This window comes from Lepidochelys kempii, chromosome 1 (assembly GCF_965140265.1).
Source record: "Lepidochelys kempii isolate rLepKem1 chromosome 1, rLepKem1.hap2, whole genome shotgun sequence".
NCBI classification, from domain to species: Eukaryota; Metazoa; Chordata; order Testudines; family Cheloniidae; genus Lepidochelys; species Lepidochelys kempii.
Window position 1 is genome coordinate 208,043,986 of NC_133256.1, and position 17,263 is coordinate 208,061,248.

Consider the following 17,263-nt stretch of genomic DNA (forward strand, 5'->3'; position numbering starts at 1 on the left):
TCACAAATCTGCATGCAGGTGGCAGCCATGTTACGGTCATCTTGAGCTTGGATGAGACAGAAGTGTATTTTGGCAGCAGCAGCTGTGACTGAGCAGGCCTTTTTAGGATCCTTCTGTTCACCCCAAATAAGGAGGGGGCTAGAAAAGGTGCCCCAAACATAGGCTGTCTCACACTCTTCCGACTGGATGGCTGTATCCAGTGGGATCACTCAACTCCACGGCAGAAAGAAGAGAGATAAGACAATGAATTTCACCACCTGAAATGTCCACACCCTTATGGACTCTCAGCATAGTGAATGCCCAGAAAGAAGAACTGCCATAATTGCTAGAGAACTGGTAAGACTCAGCATTGACACTGCAGCTCTTGGTGAGACCTGCTGGGCTAATGAGGGCCAATTAAAAGAGGATGGAGGTGGCGACACCTTCTGTTGGACAGGAAAGCCACTAAAGAGGTGCATTCACGGGATTGGCTTTGCTATCAAATATAAGATCTCCGGTCAGCTTTTGGAGCTTCCCATGGGGATCAACGAGTGTCTCATGACTCTTCAGCTCAAGCTCAGCAACAACCAATATGCCATGGTCACCAGCGCATACGTCCCAACACTTGATGATGAGGAAGACAACAAGGAGCAGCTTTAACTTTCTCCACAGTGTTTTAACTCATAGAATATCAGGGTTGGAAGGGACCTCAGGAGGTCATCTAGTCCAACCCCCTGCTCAAAGCAGGACCAATCCCCAATATCCCTAAATGGCCCCCTCAAGGATTGAACTCACAACCCTGGGTTTAGCAGGCCAATGCTCAAACCACTGAGCTATATAATGCTCTCAATGCTGTCCTTACAACCAACCACACCTAAGGCAAACAAACTCATTCTCCTGGGAGATTTCAATGCCAGAGTTGGACAGGACTCCCCAGCTCTGGAACGGCACAATAGGCAAAGACGGGGTGCGAAATGTAAATCCCAATGTTATTCTCCTCCTTAGCAAATGTGTGGAGCATGACCTCTTCATCACAAATACCATCTTGGGAAGAGTAACAAATTTGAGACCACCTGGAAACATCCTTGGTCCAAACACTGGCACCTCCTTTACTATCTTATAGTCAGAGCCCGAGACTACGCCAATGTCCATATAACAAGAGCTATGAGAGGCACAGATTACTGTTGGACAGATCATGGATTAGTAAGATCAATCATGTACCTGCAGCTCACTCTACCACACCACAAACACCCAAAGACTAAGTAAAAGTGGTACAACTTCAAAGCACTTCAGAACCAAGCCAGCTGTGAGGCGTTCCAGCAACACCTGTCTGAGAAACTCTCTAACTTGCCTGATAACATCATTTGACATTCAAGAGCACTGGGATCAACTTAAAAATAGCATTCACAGTGCATGTGCTGAAACTATAGGATATTCCACTCATCAGCACCAAGACTGATTTGAAAAACAACCCTTCCTGCCCCCTTCCCTGATCCTGCCATGCCCTTGCTCCTCCCCCTCCCCACCAGAGCCTCCTGCACACCACGAAACAGCTGACTGGGAGGTGTGGGGAGGGAGGTGCTGATCGGCAGGGCTGCTGGTGGGCGGGAGGTGCTGGGAGTGGGGTGGGGGACCTTATGGGCTGCTGATGTATTACTGTGGCTCTTTGGCAATGTACATGGGTAAATTCTGGCTCCTTGTCAGGCTCAGGCTGGCCACCCCTGGACCAGGATGACATGAGAAGCTTCTTTCAAGCAACAAAAGATATATATGGGTCAAGCTCCAAAGGCCCAACTCCCTTATATTCCCGGGTTGGCTCCAACCTCCTCAAGGACAATGCAGCTATTAAACCATGCTAGCAGGAGCACTTTGAGAGCCTACTACACCTCGAATTCACGGGTCTCTGAAGACACCATTGAGTCTATTCCACAACACTCAGTAATACCTTGCTGATCCCACATCTTCTGAGGAAGTCCGGCATGCCATCACCCAGACAAAAAATCACAAGGCACCAGGCCCAAATGGCATCCCAGCTGAGGTTTTTAAAAGTGGTGGAACAATGCTCCAGCACAAACTTTGCCAACTCCTTGACACAAAATCTGGACCTGCGAAGAAATACCAGCTGACTTTAAGAATGCCAATATTGTTACAATATTAAAGAAAGGGGACAAATCTTTGTGCGGGAACCACAGAGGCATTGCCCTCCTCTCCATTGCAGGGAAGATCTTTGCCCGGATCCTACTAAACTGCCTTCTCCCCCTTGCCGAGGAACTCCTCCCTGAATCACAGTGTGGCTTCAGGCCATCCTGAGACACAACTAACATGATCTTCGTGGCACGACAGATTCAGAAAAGTGTAGAGAACAACACCAGGAACTATTCATGGCATTCATCGATCTAACCAAGGCCTTTGACTCTATCAATCGTGATGACCTATGGAAGGTGTTGTGTAGGTTTGGCTGTCCACAGAAATTCATTTCCATCATCAGACTACTCCATGATGGGATGCCTGCCACGATTCTGTGCAACGGCTCAGAGACCGAAGCATTCATCATTCACAATGGTGTCAAGCAGGGCTGTGTCATTGCTCCAACACTCTTCTCCATTTACCTTGCCTTGATCCTGATTCTCATCCGTGACCACCTTCCTGATGGAATCGGGATTGAGTATCATGTGGACGGTTAATTCCTCAATCTCCGACATCTCGTAACAAAATCTAAGATCACAAGAATTGCCATCACTGACTTTGAGTATGCAGATGACTGCGTCATTCTTGCACACACACAGGCTGACGTGCAAAGCACCCTAAATCTTTTTTCAGATTCCTATCACAGCCTGGGTCTCCCTCTCAGCATCAGGAAAAGCAAGGTACTCTACCAGCCCTCACCAGCACAAACTGCTCTTCGTACTCCACAAATCACCATCAGTGGAGAACCGTTGAAAAACTTGGACCATTTTCTATAGCTTGGCAGCCACCTCTCCCAAAGAGCCAGCATCGACACAGAAATTGAATACAGGAGCTGCTGTGCCAACACATCTTTTGGAAGACTACTCAAACAAGTCATCAATGATAGGGATCTGCAAACAGGCACCAAGATCTTGGTTTACAAGGCAATTGTCATCCCCACCCTTCTCTATGGGTGTGAGATATGGGTAACCTATAGACAGTGGTGAGCTGGAGCCAGTTCGCACCGGTTCGCTAGGACCGGTTGTTAAATTTAGAAGCCCTTTTAGAACCAGTTGTCCCGCGAGGAACAACCGGTTCTAAAAGGGCTTCTAAATTTAACAACCAGCCAGAAGTGGCGCCTTAGGCACTGATTCAGTGGGTGCTCCGGAGCTGGAGTACCCACAGGGAAAATTTGATGGGTGCAGAGCACCCACCGGCAGCTCCCCGCCCCGCCCCGCGCCCGGCCCCAGGTCACCTCCACTCCGCCTCCTCCCCTGAACATGCCGCCCTGTTCTGCTTCTCTCCCCCCACCCCCCGGCTTCCTGCGAATCAGCCCCAGAGGTGAGCTGGGGCGGGGCGGGATGGGGCGTGAGGAGGGCCGCCTGCACCGCAGCAGATAACCCAGGGTTGGGGGCGTGCAGGGGAACTGCTCCCCACCCCAGCTCACCTCTGCCTCCCTGGTCCTGAGCGCAAAGCAACCATTTGCTTCTCAGCCCTCCCTGTCTTCCCACGTCTAAGGCGCCACTTTTGATGTAATCAGTGCGGGGAGCGGCTGCTCCCCCTGCTCCCCCCAGCTATGCTCCCCTGCCCCTAGGAGCCAGAGGGACCTGCTTCCTGGGAGCTGCCCCAGGTAAGCACCGCCAGGACTCCCCACCTCGCCCCCCAGCAGGTCCCTCTGGCTCTTAGGGGCGGGATGGGCACTCACTACGGTAGCCCACAAGACCCTCCTGCCCAGTTCTGGGGGCAGTCAGGGGACAGGGGAGGGGGGTGGATGGGGCAGGGGTCCTGGGGGGGCCGTCAAGGAAAGCGGGGGGGTTGGATGGGGCAGGAGTCCCTGGGGGACGGGGTGGGCCACGACCCCCTTGTGGGGTGAGGAGGGAAACGGTTGTTAAGATTTTGGCAGCTCATTACTGCCTACAGACGACATCTCAAGCGGCTGGAGTGGTTCCAGCAGCGCTGCCTCAGGAGGATTCTCAGGATCATCTGGGAAGACCAATGCACTAACATCAGTGTTCTCTCTGCAGCCAACGTCAGCAGTATAGAAATGCAGGTCATGAAATACCAACTCCGTTGGGCTGGCCACTGTGTACATGTGCCTGACACTCACCTCCTAAAGCAAGTACTCTTCTTCCAGTTAAGTCAGGGAAGAAGGGCTTGCGGAGGGCAGCGGAAGCACTTCAAAGACATACCAAAAGTACATCTTAAAACAGGAGGCATCAACCCAACAAATTGGGGAGTACTCCACGCAGAACAGAACACAGCAGCGCGACACCAGACAGCAAGCCACAGCTCATCTTGAGGACACCAGACGTGCTTATGAGACAGAGAAGCAACAAGGGAGGAAAGAAAGGACACAACAGTCCAGCCAACAACTATGTCTCCTCCAAGATTACACGTGTCACTTCTGTGGGAAAATCTGCAGGGTACGAATTGGGCTCCTCAGACACTTAAACCCACCAATAAACCCCCTTGGGAGACATCATCCTCACACTGAGGGATAGTTGATGTTAATCTTGCTTAATATAATCTTTGAACAGTAAACAAATTATATTTATCTGCTTTAATGTTGCACTCTAGTCTGTCTGGTGTCAAAGTCTTCCTTGTCAGGCTGGGCACAACACCTTCTGTTGGAGATGAGCACTTTAATGTCTCTCTCCTGTCTGACTACTTACACAGTTAGAGGATTACAGTGCAAACCACTCAAACCACTCAAAATATTACCTGATAATATATGACAAATATTACCTGATTCAAACCGAGAAAGCAGGTTAATTGGCTAGTTATCTTAGGTGCATGTACACGAATGCAAGAAGCTTCGGAAACAAGCAGGAAGAATTGGAAGTCCTGGAACAGTCAAGGAGCTATACGTGATTGGAATAACAGAGACTTGGTGGGGTAGCTCACATGACTGGAGCACTGTCATGGATGAGTATAAACTGTTCAGAAAGGACAGACAGGGGAGGAAAGGTTGAGGAGTTGCACTGTATGTAAGAGAGTGGAATGATTGCTCAGAGGCTCCTGTATGAAACTGGAGAAAAGCCTGTTGAGAGTCTCTGGGTTAAGTTTAAAAGTGAGAGCAACAAGGGTGGTGTCGTGGTGGGCGATGAGGTAGACGAGGCTTTCTTTGGACAATTAACTGAACTTTTCAGATTACAGGCCCTGGTTCTCATGGGGGACTTCAATCACCCTGACATCTGCTGGGAGAGCAATACAGCAGTACATAGACAATCCAGGAAGTTTTTGGAGAATGCTGGGGACAACTACTGGAGGAATCAACCAGGGGCCATTCTCATCTTGAACTGCTGCTTACAAACCGGGAAGAATTAGTAGGGGAAGTAGAAGTGGGTGGCAACCTGGACAGCAGTGACCATGAGATGGTTGAGTTCAGAATCCTCACAAAAGGAAGAAAGAAGAGTAGCAAAATACAGACCCTGGACTTCAGAAAAGCAAGCTTTGACTCCCTTAGGGAACTGATGGGATCCCCTGGGATCCCCTGGGAGGCTAATATGAGGGGGAAAGGAGTCCAGGAGAGCTGGCTGTATTTTAAAGAAGCCTTATTGAGGGTGCAGGAACATCCCAATGTGCAGAAAGAATAGGAAATATAGCAGGTGACCAGCTTGGCTTAACAGTGAAATCTTCGGTGAGATTAAACACAAAAAGGAAGCTTACAAGAAGTGGAAGTTTTGACAGATGACTAGGGAAGAGTCTAAAAATATTGGTCGAGCATGCAGGGGTATTATCAGGAAGGCCAAAACACAACTGGAATTGCAGCTAGCAAGGGATGTGAAGGGTAAAAAGAAGGTATGTTAACAACAAGAAAAAGGTCAAGGAAAGTGTGGGACTCTTAATGAATGGGGGAGGCAACCTAGTGAGAGATGATGTGGAAAAAGCTGAAGTACACAATGCTTTTTTTGCCTCGGTCTTCACAGACCAAGATCAGCTCCCACACTGCTGTCCTAGGCAACACAGCATGGGGAGGAGGTGAGCAGCCCCCAATGGTGAAAGAACAAGTTAAAGAGTATTTAGAAAAGCTGGACATGCATAAGTCCATGGGTCCAGATCTAATGCATCTGAGGGTGCCGAGGGAATTGGCTGCTGTGATTGCAGACCAATTGGCCATTATCTTTGAAAACTCATGGCGACTGGGGGAGGTCCCAGATGATTGGAAAAAGAGAAATATAGTGCCAATCTTTAAAAAAGGGAAGAAGGAGAACCCGGGGAACTACAGACTAGTCAGCCTCACCTCAGTCCCTGGAAAGTCATGGAGCAGGTCCTCAAGGAAACCACTTTGAAGCACTTGGAGGAGGAGAAGAAGGTGATCAGGAATAGTCAACATGGATTCACTAAGGGCAAGTCATGCCTGACCAACCTGATTGCCTTCTATGATGAGATAACTGGCTCTGTGGATATGGGGAAAGCAGTGGCTGTGATATATCTTGACTTTAGCAAAGCTTTTGATACAGTCTCCCATAGTATTCTTCCCAGAAAGTTAAAAAAGTATGAATTGGATGAATGGACTATAAGGTGGATAGGAAGTTGGCTAGATTGTTGGGCTCAGCGGGTAGTGATCAACAGCTCGATGTCTAGTTGGCAGCCAGGATCAACTGGAGTACCCCAGGGGTCGGTCCTGGGGCTGGTTTTGTTCAACATCTTTTTTTATGATCTGGATGATGGGATGGATTGCATTCTCAGCAAGTTTGCAGATGACAAAACTGCAAACTGGGGGGAGAGGTAGATACGATGGAGGGTAGGGATAGGGTCCAGAGTGAACTAGAGAAATTGGAGGACTGGGCCAAAAGAAATCTGATGAGGTTCAATGAGGACCAGTGCAGAGTCCTGCACTTAGGACAGAAGTATCCCATGCACCGCTACAGGCTGGGGACAGACTGGCTAAGTGGCAGTTCTGCAGAAAAGGACCTGGGGATTACAGTGGATGAGAAGCTGGATATGAGTCAGCAGTGTGCCCTTGTTGCCAAAAAGGCCAATGGCATATTGGGCTGCATTAGTAGGAGCATTGCCAGCAGATCAATGGACGTGATTATTACCCTCTATTTGGCACTGGTGAGGCCACATCTGGAGTACTGTGTCCAGTTTTGGGCCCCCCACTACAGAAAGGATATGGACAAATTGGAGAGAGTCCAGCGGAGAGCAACAAAAATTATCAGGGGGCTGGGGCATGGCTTATGAGGAGAGGCTGAGGGAACTGGGGTTATTTAGTCTGCAGAAGAGAAGAATGAGGGGGGATTTGATAGTAGCCTTCAACTACCTGATGGGGGGTTCCAAAGAGGATGGAGCTCGACTGTTCTCAGTGGTAGCAGATGACAGAACAAGGAGTAATGGTCTCAAGTTGCTGTGGGGGAGGTCTAGGTTGGATATTAGGAAACACTATTTCACTAGAAGGGTGATGAATCACTGGAATGGGTTACCTAGGGAGGTGGTGGAATCTCCATCCTTAGAGATTTTTAAGGCCCGGCTTGACAAAGCACTGGCTGGGATGATTTAGTTGGTGTTAGTCCTGCCTCCTGAGGTCTCTTCCAACCCTAATCTTCTATGACACAGATGTTATAAATGATATTCAGGCATGAAGCAACTTACAAGCACTGAACTGTCTCTTTATGCTGATTGGACTCTGTGCGCCAAGGATTACTAGGCATAAGCAAAAGCTCCCCAGTGCTTATTGGAGAAGCTTCTGTTACCTTTTGAAACGTAAGTTGTCCTACAGTGAGTTGAACATGCTTACCAAAGTAACTATATTAAACTCCTTCCTCATGTTGCACAATCCTGTAATTTTCTGACAGTCTGTCACAAACACAAAATGATTTATAAAACTCCTGACTTATGGAATCTTTAAAACAACACTGCTTTTAACCCCAAATCCTTTACCCTTTCAATATCAAACTTAAGGGTTTAGTGTCTATATTGGGGAACAGTTAGTAATTCACAAGGTGTAGGAGCAATTCAAGCATCCTCATAATACTCTACAGAAGGATCTTCACACCTTCTCTTGTAGTCTTTAACTCGTGATTAGCTTAAGACCAGTTTCTTTGCGGATATGGCTCAACTGCAGCTTTCACATGAGGTGAGACTTTGATCTTTACCTCTCTCTTGATTGCACCTCAGGCTTTAACTTAAGTCCAGCATTTCTGAAATGTGGACACCGTGGCTGCATGCAGCCACCAGCAGATTTCCCCACCCCTCCAGGATAGCCTCCAAATCATGGGCAGAGATGGTGGGGGGCAAAGCAGTAGCCCCTTCCTGCAATGCCCAGCTATTGCTCCTGAATAGCTGTTCCCCAGGGCAGCAAGATGCGCTGCCTTGGTGTTTGCACTGGTGCTGTCAGCAGGGATTGGAGCCTTGCACCACGCAGCCTCCTTGGGGGCTCCAGGCAGCACCTCTAGAGACATGTGGGGCCAGTGTGCGTGGCACCAGAGGCAGCTCTGGTCAGTGGAGGCAGCTGCAAGTGTTTGATCACCATGGCACTCCCCTGGGCAGCTCCCCAGCTCCCACCTGCCCATCCCAGTGAGGAGGAGGTGTGGGACAAAGAGGAGGTACATGCAGTGGTGAGCTGGAGCCAGTTCCCACCAGTTCGCTAGAACTGGTTGTTAAATTTAGAAGCCCTTTTAGAACCAGCTGTTCCACGAGGGACAACCAGTTCTAAAAGGGCTTCTAAATTTAACTGGCCAAAAGTGGCACCTTAGGTGCCAACTCCACGGGTGCGCCAGCCCTGGAGCACCCAAGGGGAAAATTTGGTGGGTTCAGAGCACCCACCGGCAGCTCCCCTCCCCTCCCCTCCCTGCCCCACCCCCGGCCCGGCCCTGGCCCCAGCCCTGGCTCACCTCTGCTCCGCCTCCTCCCCTGAATGTGCCGCCCTGCTCTGCTTCTCCGCTCCCCACCGCAGGCTTCCTGCGAATCAGCTGTTCGCGCGGGAAGCTGGGGCAGGCTGAGAAGCAGGCTGCAGCTTCGCGCTCAGGCCCAGGGAGGCGGAGGTGAGCTGGGGCGGAGGAGCGCAAGGAGGGCCTCCCGCACCACAGCAGGTAACCCGGGGTGGGGGGGGGGAACCGCTTCCCACCCCAGCTCACCTCTGACTCCCTCGGCTTGAGCGGGAAGCTGCCGCCTGCTTCTCAGCCCTCCCCGGCTTCCTGCCGAACAGCTGATTCATGGGAAGCTGGGGGGCGGGGAAGCAGAGCGGGGCGGTGTGTTCAGGAGAGGAGGAGGAGCGGAGGTGAGGTGAGCTGGGGCCGAGTGCGAGGAGCTGCTGGTGGGTGCTCTGCACCCACCAAATTTTCCCCATGGGTGCTCCAGCCCCAGAGCATCCAGGGAGTCAGCGCCTAAGGCGCCACTTTTGATGTGATCAGTGAGGGAGCGGCCGCTCCCCCTGCTCCCCCACAGCTATGCTCTCCCACCCCTAGGAGCCAGAGGGACCTGCCGGATGCTTCCTGGGAGCTGCCCCAGGTAAGCACCTCCCCACCTCGCCCCCCGGCAGGTGCCTCTGGCTCTTAGGGGTGGGGTGGGCACCCACTATGGTGGCCCACGAGACCCTCCTGCCATGTTCTGGTGGCAATCAGGGGACAGGGGAGGGGGGTGGATGGGGCTGGGGGGGCGTCAAGGAATGCGGGGGGTTTGGACAGGGCACGAGTCCTGGGGAGCGGAGGTGTGCAACGACCCCCTCGTGGGGTGAGGAGGGAACCCGTTGTTAAGATTTTGGCAGCTCATCACTGGGTGTATGTGGGACAAGCGACTGGGGAATTTCGTGGCACAGCCAGCCAGGTCCTTGTTTTGATTTCAGAGCAGTTGAACCAATCCCTACAGCTCAGCAGGGGAAGGAACTCTGGGAAGTATGCTGTTTCCTTTGATATTGCAGGGACATATCTGTTCAAGTCCACTTTTTTTAATCATGCTAGAAGAGGAGTCGAATAACCAATAAAGATAGAGTTGCTATCTGTCTCTCATTCCCTCGTACAGTTAGGCTGAGGGAGCCCTGCAGAACAGTTTGTTTATGTCACCAGGATGTCCTGTGAATTCTCCACAGAGATCTCGAGGAAACTTTCCTGAAGGGTAGTCTGCAGTCCTCTGTCTAAGGTTTCTGGGGATGGGTTGCCTTATTTCTAATGCCGTGGCAGGACACTTTCCCACACTACTCAGCAATTGCTTCAGCAGGCACCATTGCAGCACACAGGCTAGCAGCATATGGCCTCTATCTGCAGCCAGACGCAAGCAGGAGCTGTTCCCTTTCACCTGTTACCCTCAGGAGGAGACTAGCTAAAATCATCACCGCCTGTGGAAAATGGTGCCAGTATTCAGTTCAATTGCCACATCTGCATATGCTCATACCTGTGAGCTACGCCCCGCTTATTGTCCCAATTTGCCCCTTCCCTCCTCAGGCCGCACTCACCATGGCTGTGACTGCCACCATGCTCTATAAATCTCAAAGAGAAGTGAGACCAGTGCTTGCAACTTGTGTGGATCAAGGGGAGTGAAAACATCTCAATAGTACCTCTGTGCATTGCCTCCTTTGCAGCTAGCAATTTGGCCTTGATGGTCTCTCCATCCACATTAGCGGAGCAGCTCAGCCAGATAAGGAGAAGGAAGAGGAGGTGGGATGATGTTGCAAGAGATCATATAAGCCTCTGGTGCTTTGGATACTGAGCACATGGCTCAGAAGATCACCCTCGGGGACAGAATGGACAGGGATAGAGCAGAGAGGAGAAAAGGATGGACATGCAACAGGAGATGCTGGTGCTTTGCAAGAGGCAAACAAACATGCTGGAGACTTTTGTTGACCTTCAGGTTCAAGAGACCTGTACTCACCTCCCTCTGCAGCCCACAGAGAACTGCATTCTGGGACCTCCCTGCACCCCCCACTCACATTCCACATGGTATCACAGGCCACTGCACCACCACTCCACCGCGGGGGAGAGTATGGGCAATCACATCTGCCCCTACACTCACCTGTGGGAGGTTCACTTAGTGCATGAGTCTGTGAAATTGACTGTTCTTTCCCCTTCAAAGGTTCTTTCCCTGTATTTATAAAGTTTCATTCAGTTATAAATGTCTATTTGGGATAAAAGTCTGTCTGTGGGAACTTAATTCATCTTTATTTAGTTTAGCCCCGGCCAGCATATGTTGTGACATTGTTCACAGATAATAGCAATAGGGGCATTTGTAATCTTATAGTACTACGTACACAGCACTCATTACAAGGTTCGTCCCAGGCTGCAAAAACAAACAAACAAACAAAACCAATGCTAGACAGAGCACACTGTAACACATTACTATGGCTTACCATTGAAATGGTCTCCCAAAACTGGTGGTTAACACTGAAGTGAGACTGACCAACCGGTCACAAACTCTGCTTCAGATACCCCTCACTGGTTATCAAGAAGCAAAAAATAAATAAATCACACAGCCCCCTTTATTGAATTCCAGTTCTCTGGCTCCCAGTCAGCACCTAGGTCCAATACAGTAAGAAGTTATTTAAAACTCTGCTCACTATAAAAAATGTTCTGATCCCCGAAGGGCCACCTACATTACCAAATCAATATTAGTTTGGAGCTTACCCAAAATACCATGCTGCCAACCAATCCTTTAGTATCTAAAACTAAAAGTTTATTACAAAAGAAAAGAACAAGAAGAGACTTGTTAAATGATCAAAGCAGTCAGTTACATACATACATAAAGTCCATATATCAGATTCTCAGCAGTATTGTTGAGTTTGATGGCTTGAAAGTCCCTCTGGAACACATCTGCAGCTTAAATGGGTCATTCAGTCCTCTGTTCAGAGCTCCAGTTTATAGAAAGTTATTCCAGAGGTGAGAAGCAGGATTGAAGACAAAATGGAGAAGATACAGCTGCCGTTTTATAATCCTTGCCATGTGGCTTGTACTTCCTTTGTCCCAAATGCAAGCTTCACAGCACATAGCATAGAAAAGCCTTAGAGTTCTCTGTCCATAGGCATGCCCCTGCTTGTCTTGCTGATTCATAAGATGTAGCCCCTGCCTTCTCTCAATGGGTTAATTATAATAGCTGATTGCCTTTGACAGGCCATCAAGCAGGCTGGATAGTGCTGATGTCAATCTGTTTTGGTGTGTCACCCAGAAACACAGCACAAGTTTGAAATACAGATGTATCACACATATTTGTAATTGTACAAAAATACCTGGCAAATCACAACTTTTCCACTGATACCTCACATGACATATCTTGTAAGATTCATTGACATTTTGAAATATTGATATCAATATTATAAATGGTCACCCATATTCCATAGAGAATCACAGCAGCTTTCTGAACAGGCCACTCTTCTTAAAGATGTGTGTGTTGTGCCCCTTCCCTGACCATCTCACATCGGTAAAACATCCCCAGTGATCCATCAGCACTTGCAATACCATGGAAAAGTAGCCCTTTCTGTTGATGTACTCTGTGGCAAGATGGTCTGGTGCCAAAATAGGGATATGCATGTCATCTATCACCCCACTGCAATTTGGGAACCCCATTGCTGCAAAACCATGCACTATATCCGGCACATTGTCCAGAGTCACAATCCTCCGTAGCAAGACATGATTAATGGCCTTGCACGCTTGCATCACAGCAACCCCCACCATAGATTTTCCCACTCCAAATTGATTCCCAACTGATCAATAGCAACTTAGCATTGCAAGCTTCCACACAGCAGTCACCACTCGCTTTTGCACTAGCAGTGCAGCTCTCATTTGGTGTCACTGCGCTGGAGGGCTGGGGTGTGCTCAGCACATGCGTCCGGGAATGTGGACTTGCGCATCCAAAAGTTCTGCAGCCACTGCTCGTCATCCCATACCTGCATAATGATGCAATCCCACCAGTCAATGCTTGTTTCTCTGGCCTAGAACCAGCATACCACTATCTGCAGCTGCTCTGTGAATGCTAACAGCAACCTTGAATTGTTTCTGTCTATGTCCCACAGCAAGCTAGCTTCCAAGGAATCATCGTGTTCTCCTCTGGCGGCTCTGCAAATAGTACAGGATCAGGTGCCCTGTGCTCACAACACTCCTCACAATAGTGCAGAGCTGTGCAGGATGCTTCTCACACAGATGCAGATGTGCAGGTTTGTAGAGCTTTCAAAAAGAGGTGCAAAACATTCTGGGATGCAGGTACAATTATGGCAGGTACAAAAATGCATCAAGGAATGTTCAAACCACGTCACTCCTGCGCAATTCATTTACCATCACGAGGCGCACCGAAAGCCCTTCCCAAACATCGTGCACTAGATGGTGGTGAGTTGTACGATGGCATAGCTACCCATGGTGCACTGCTCTCTGGATTGATGCAGGCACTGGTAGTGAGTATGCACACTGCCAACGCAAGGAGCATAGTGTGGACGTGCAAAAGCGATTTAATTGCTGTGGTGGCTGTACGTCAATGTAACTTAGCTAAACTTAATTTTGTAGTGTAGACTTGCCCTATGCATATGCAAGGCATCCCCAAGCTGCTTAGTTTGGATTAGCCCTAAAGGACATAGAGCTTGCATATACAGCAGCTACTATGATCTTTTGGAATCTAAGACTGTCACTCATTTGGATGTGTATGAGCGCTTCTAAGAGGCAATTTTCCCCTCTCTCAAGCACAGAGGCTGAGGTAGAAAGAGTTTTTTTAATTAATCTAACCTAGTATTAATCTGAGAACACAGCACTAGCAGTATTCATAAACATAAAAGCATGAGCAAGACACCCTCCCCAGAGTATGGTAGGCAGTGTCCTTTCCTTCAGGTTCTTGAGTCCAACACCAAAGTTCCTACAATGTCTTCTCGCCACCTTAACACCACACTCACAGTGGTTGTCCCTGGTCAGTGCAGATCCAGAGTTCAGAGGTGCATGGATTCTCTGCATAGATTCACCATGCTCTCTCCACAGTCCGGGCTCCGGCCAGCCGCCTGCTCACCTCTCTTGCTGGCCGCGCCTGCCCGCCTACCTCTCCAATGTGACCTCTGCTAGTCAATCTCTCAGTGATTTTTAGCTCTGGGCAGAAACATGGTCCTGCCACAAGTGATTTCAGTTCTTAGTGATTTTCAGCTCTGGGCAGAACACAGCCCCACACAAGTGATTTCACCTATCAGTGATTTTTAGCTTTGATTGAGCATTTTAAAACAACAAAGAAGCTCATAATGAATCCCATTTAGCTCTTTCTTTAAAGAGTGGAGGGGAACAAGTTAAACCAGTCCAGGGAGGACCCTTGGTGAGGCTGTGCAGCCTCCTAATGAGGACATCTGTCCCTACCCGTCTTACTTTCACAGGACTCTGGCATTCAAGCCCCTGGCTTAACGAGATCCTTTTAGCTGAAGGCGACCCCACTCATTTGGGACAGGTTAAGCACTGTCCTGCTTCCCTGTATTTCTACAGTAATTATAACATTTTGGTAACAGCATTTCACTACCCCTACATTCAGTACTAAAGTGATTTGTACCCAACACCAGCCAAAATTGATTACTTTGACACCGCTCTATGTACTGAATATCTAAGCAGAGGAGGAACAAACTGTGTTTACATAAACACACCCAAAGTCTCTCCCCCTCCCAGCTAGCTGTCAGGGAAGCATTCATTCAGACCTGACCTACACTCTCAACTACATAGTATAGGGTAAAAGCATGTGAAAGACCAGATTTCAAGGGTGGGAGAATAGATTTCAAAGTCCATGACGTGTTTTTCATGGCCACGAATTTGGTCAGGCCCTATTCATGACTTAGTCAAGATTCACTCATTTCCACACATTCTCATGACAATAAATTCATTATGATATGGGGAAAATACCTAAGAATCAGGGTAGCAGCTAGGATATGTATATAATCTTTTGCCTACCTTCAGAAAGCTGCTTTAAGCATTTCATAGCAATGCTACCATTTGTTAAACATTTGGCCAACCAAAGTTACTTAGGCCTGAATCAAGATACAGCCTAAATTCCTTAATGTAAGTGGGGGAATAGTCCCGCTATTGTGGGGAACTTTCCTGGCTTCTGCACTACCCCGGAGAAGTGGGCTAGCGAAAGGATCTGAGTCCTCGCTCCCACTTCCTTTACCCAGTGAAATTGCAGAAAACCAAACACCCCTGCCCCACCCCTTCTCCAAGACCCCATCCCTGCCCTATCCTGTCTCCAAGGCCCCGCCCCCACTCACTCCATCCCCCATCTCTCCGTCGCTTGCTCTCCCCCACTCTCACTCACTCACTCATTTTCACCAGGCTCTGGCCGGGGGTGCTGGCTCCCAGGTGGGGCCAGAAATGAGGGGTTCAGGGTGCAGGAGGGGGCTCTGGGCTGGGGCAGGGGGTTGGGATGCAGGAAGGGGTGAGGGCTCTGGTTGGGGGTGTGGGCACTGTGGTGGGGCCTGGGATGAGGGGTTTGGGGTGCAGGAGGGGGCTCCAGACTGTGGGGTGGGGCCAAGGGGTTCAGAGTGTGTGTGTGGGGGGCTCCAGGCTGAGACAGAGAGGTTGGGGTGCAGGAGAGGATGATGGCTCTGTCTGGGGCTGTGGGCTCTGGTGTGGGGCCAGGGATGAGGGGTTTGGGGTGCAGGAGGGGGCTCCAGTCTGGGGATGAGGGGTTCAGAGTGTGTGGGGGGGAGGTGGAGGGCTCTGGCTGGAGGTGAAGGCTCTGAGGTGGGGCCAGGGATGAGGTGTTTGGGGTGCAGAAGGGGGCTCCAGGCTGGGGCTGAGGGGTTCGGAGTGCAGGAGGGGGCTGGGCAGGGTTTTGGGGTGTGGGAGGGGGTCAGGGTGTGGGCTCTGGGTGGCGCTTACCTCAGGTAGCTCCCGGGAAGCGGGCAGCATGTTGCTCTGGCTCCTAAGCTCACGAGCAGCCAGGTGGCTCTGCATGCTGCCCCCATCTGCAGGTGCCGCCTCCCAGCTCCAATTGGCTGCCGTTCCCAGCCAATGGGAGTTGCAGAGCTGGCACTCAGGGTGGGAGCAGCACATGAAGCCCCCTGACTGCCCCTATGCCTAGGAGCCGGAGGGACATGCTGGCCACTTCCCAGGAGCCACGGGGAGCTGGGTAGGGAGCCTGCCATCCCTGTGCCAACTGTACTCTTAATGGCTGCTCACTGGAGCTGCCTGGGTCCCTTTTAGGCCAGGTGTTCTGGTTGAAAATCGGACACCTGGCAACCCTACCCACACAGTAGGAGTGGCAGCTTCCCCAAGAAGGCTCAAAAAGAAGCAGGCAAATTAAAAAAGCTCCCCAAATGTATTATTCATTTAAAGCCTCATGCATTTCAATCCAATATCATAATTTTTTGAGGTCTCACCCGTGCTTTTAGAATGGCTGGAGTCGGCAATACTGATGAGATTTGTAGTAGCCCATATTTGGATGAATATGGTGAATCTCAGTTCAAATAGCACACTCGCAGTAATTGGCAGACTCAACAAAGATGCCAAGAACTTCATGAGTCAGGGAGACTTAACTACCTTTTTTGATCCTACAGGAAGTCTCAGCCCTCAGCTCAGGGTTGAGGCAGGCTGGCACAGCAGCCTGCGTAGGAAGCTTTCTCTCCTGCTTCTCTGAACGTAAACAGAGGACTTAATTTACCAGGACTGTCAAGGCAATGCCTTTCAACAGCACTAAATCCATACCATTTTTTGTATGCAGAAGTGTACAGTTTCATGCAAATTATTTGTAAATATGCAAGTTTGCTGATTAAATAATTTGCATGAGGTCACACATGGAGCTGAACCAAAGTTGATAAATATGAAGATGAATAAACATGGTGTGAGAATCAAAGAAAAAGGTGAGGAAAAATAAGATTTAAAGTAAATATGCTGCAAAACTGAAGATGACTGAGGAAAAGAGATCAGGGAGTGAAGAAGGGATCACACTGGAAAAAACAGGTAGTGGAACTCTGCTAAACTCTGCCCACAATCCAACCTCCATTCATTCATGATGCTACAATGAGATGTCACATATTGGGGTGCATAGCTTCACACTAGTATTATCCTTTTCTTTTGTTCAATAGGCAGTGAAATAGTTACTCTTACTGATATTTAAATAGTCATCAGTAGGCTTCAGAGTTTATATGAATGGCGCAGTTCACAGCTCTCAGAGCTATTGTTTCAGGGAAGCTGCAGGGTGAGGCAGATGTCACTGCATCTGTTACACCTGAGCTGGATTTCGA